This window comes from Centroberyx affinis, unplaced genomic scaffold (assembly GCF_046629955.1).
Source record: "Centroberyx affinis isolate AG114_WGS23_722 - 3 ecotype Tasmania unplaced genomic scaffold, CSIRO-AGI_Caff_v1 ptg005205l_1, whole genome shotgun sequence".
In the NCBI taxonomy this organism is placed as follows: domain Eukaryota; kingdom Metazoa; phylum Chordata; class Actinopteri; order Beryciformes; family Berycidae; genus Centroberyx; species Centroberyx affinis.
In genome coordinates, this window is record NW_027282590.1 from 5001 (window position 1) to 7500 (window position 2500).

A 2500-nucleotide genomic window follows, 5' to 3' on the forward strand; every position below is an offset into this window, starting at 1 on the left:
GAAAACAAAGCTACACTAAGTTAATGTATAATAGAAAAAAAATGATAAAACTTGTTTATTAAAGATTAATCTTGGCTATCCTATTGTACTGCCTGCTGTAGGTGGAAATGTGTTACCTGCTTCGTCATGACTTTTGCTCTAACCTTTGTTGATTTTACTTAATTAGATATGATATGAAATGAAGCCTCGTATTTTTCAGTCTTCCTGCCATATGAGCCTCTTCTTTTCGGTATTTGAACCTGTTTCTTACCCGCCTGGTGTTTCCCAGCTGATGGAGGCCCACCTGGTGGAGGAAGAAGACGCTCGGCAGAAGCTGCAGCTGGGAGAAAGTGTCTGTGGAGGGAAAGATCAAGAAACTGGAGGAGGACGTGCTGCTCATGGAGGACCAGAACAACAAGCTGCTGAAGGTGTGAGGCTGTCTGTGTCTCGGGGTGTGTGTTGTGTGTGTGTGTGTGTGTGTGTGTGTTTGTGTGTGCTTGTGTGTTACACCCTGCGTTCCTCTGCTGTGCTGCAGGAGCGGAAGCTTCTGGAGGAGAGGATGTCTGACATGAGCTCCAACCTGGCTGAGGAGGAGGAGAAGTCCAAGAACCTGACGAAGCTCAAGACCAAACACGAGTCCATGATCTCTGACCTGGAGGGTCCGTCACTCTCCTCTCCTCTATTCAACTCTACTCAGCTTTACTTACCTCTATTCAACTCTATTCACCTCTATTAATCTCTATTCTACTCTACTCAGCTTTACTCCTAGTCAATTCTAATCACTTCTATTCACCTCTGTTAACTTCTGTTCACCTTTACTTACCTCTTCTCACTTCACTTCCTCTTTTCACAGCTGTGAACCTCTCTTCACAGCTGACCTCTCACCACTGTTAGTTTACTAATTTGTTTATTTGTGCATATAAATGATAAAACACAGAAAAGTAGATTAACAAAAATCATTGTTTTACAGATTAACAAACACAGAAAATCTAGGGCTCAACCAATATTTAGGATTTATGAAGGTGGTAACTGATATTAGATGCAGAGACTTTGCCAAACCTCAGTGCTTAGTGAAGTGACGCCCCTGGATATTAAATGATGAATTATAACATTTTGTAGATTAGCTCATTTGGAAAGCATCTGTTTTCTCCCCATGTGTGCAGTGCGTCTGAAGAAGGAGGAGAAGGGTCGTCAGGACATGGAGAAGGCCAGGAGGAAGCTGGATGCGGAGCTGGCCGACATGCAGGAGCAGCAGGCCGACCTGCTGGCCCAGATAGCCGAGCTCCGAGCCCAGCTGGCCGCCAAGGAGGAGGAGCTCCAGGCCACCCAGGCCCGGTAACAGACGCACTGCAACATGCTGGATGCTGACTCTTTGTCCAAGAGCCAACTCTATACACTGCCTATCAAAAGGGACACCTAGGTTTTGAAAATGTTTAATAAATCAACATGTTTTCTTTGTCGGTTTGCAATAAACGAACCCCATTAAAGACTAACTAGGTTTAGTGTGAGAAAAACACACAAATACATGCAAATATTTGTGACGATAACACTAAAACAATAAAAAAAAAACTCCACTTTCTTCATGCCGACAGTCAGAAAAACCTTCTCTTCCCACCAAAGAGACACTTTGATGATCATGAAGCTGAGTGCTGAATAAATACATCCAAAGTATTAGGAAATAGATATTTTATGATAACAAAAGTATTGCAGGCATTTTGTTCCTTACTTCTTAATTGAAAAGTAACAGAGAAAATCAAATAGTACTTTTGACAGGTAGTGTATATCAGAAATGTAACTCTTGACTTGACCTTAGATTAGTTCACTTTAAAGTTTGAATGGGTCATAATTAGGGTTGGATATATCAGGGCTGATATTGGTTTTATTTTATTGGTTGTGTTTAATTAAAAATCAGACATCAGCTGCAGCCAGTCAGTGTCATCCATCCCAATATGATGGATATGATGCAGTTTGTTCAATCACATACTGTATTTACTCTATAATTGATCAATACTACACTGGTTGTCTACAGGAAGTCATAAAGCCTAAAATGAACTGATTCTAATGCATTGTTTTGACTGAATTCCACACAAGTATGCATGAATATGCTTTTATCAAACTATAATATAAGCTTTAGTGTCTCATGGTCTAAATGCTGTTTCAGAGGTTTTTCCACCCTGACAAGCATCAAATTCCTGAGGAAAATCCTGAATATTTTTTTCAAATAAAACTAAACTATGCTATCGGCAGTTTCAATCCAAACATATCAGTCTTGTAACACCCTGGAAGTGTAGTCCTAACCGGTCTCCCTGTCTCCCCCCCGGCAGGCTGGAGGAGGAGAGCAGCCAGCGCGGGGCGGCGGTGAAGCGGGTCCGGGAGCTGGAGCTCCTGCTGGGGGAGCTGCAGGAGGACCTGGAGGCGGAGCGGGCGGCCCGGGGGAAGGTGGAGGCGGCGCGGAGGGACCTGGGGAGGAGCTGAACGCCCTGCGCACCGAGCTGGAGGACAGCCTGGACACCACCGCCGC

General features: G+C 43.8%; 1 pseudogene; it reads left to right on the forward strand.

Moving 5' to 3' along the window:
* LOC139666952 (myosin-11-like) overlaps positions 1–2500 on the forward strand; it is a 21872-nt pseudogene that overhangs the window by 4376 nt on the left and 14996 nt on the right.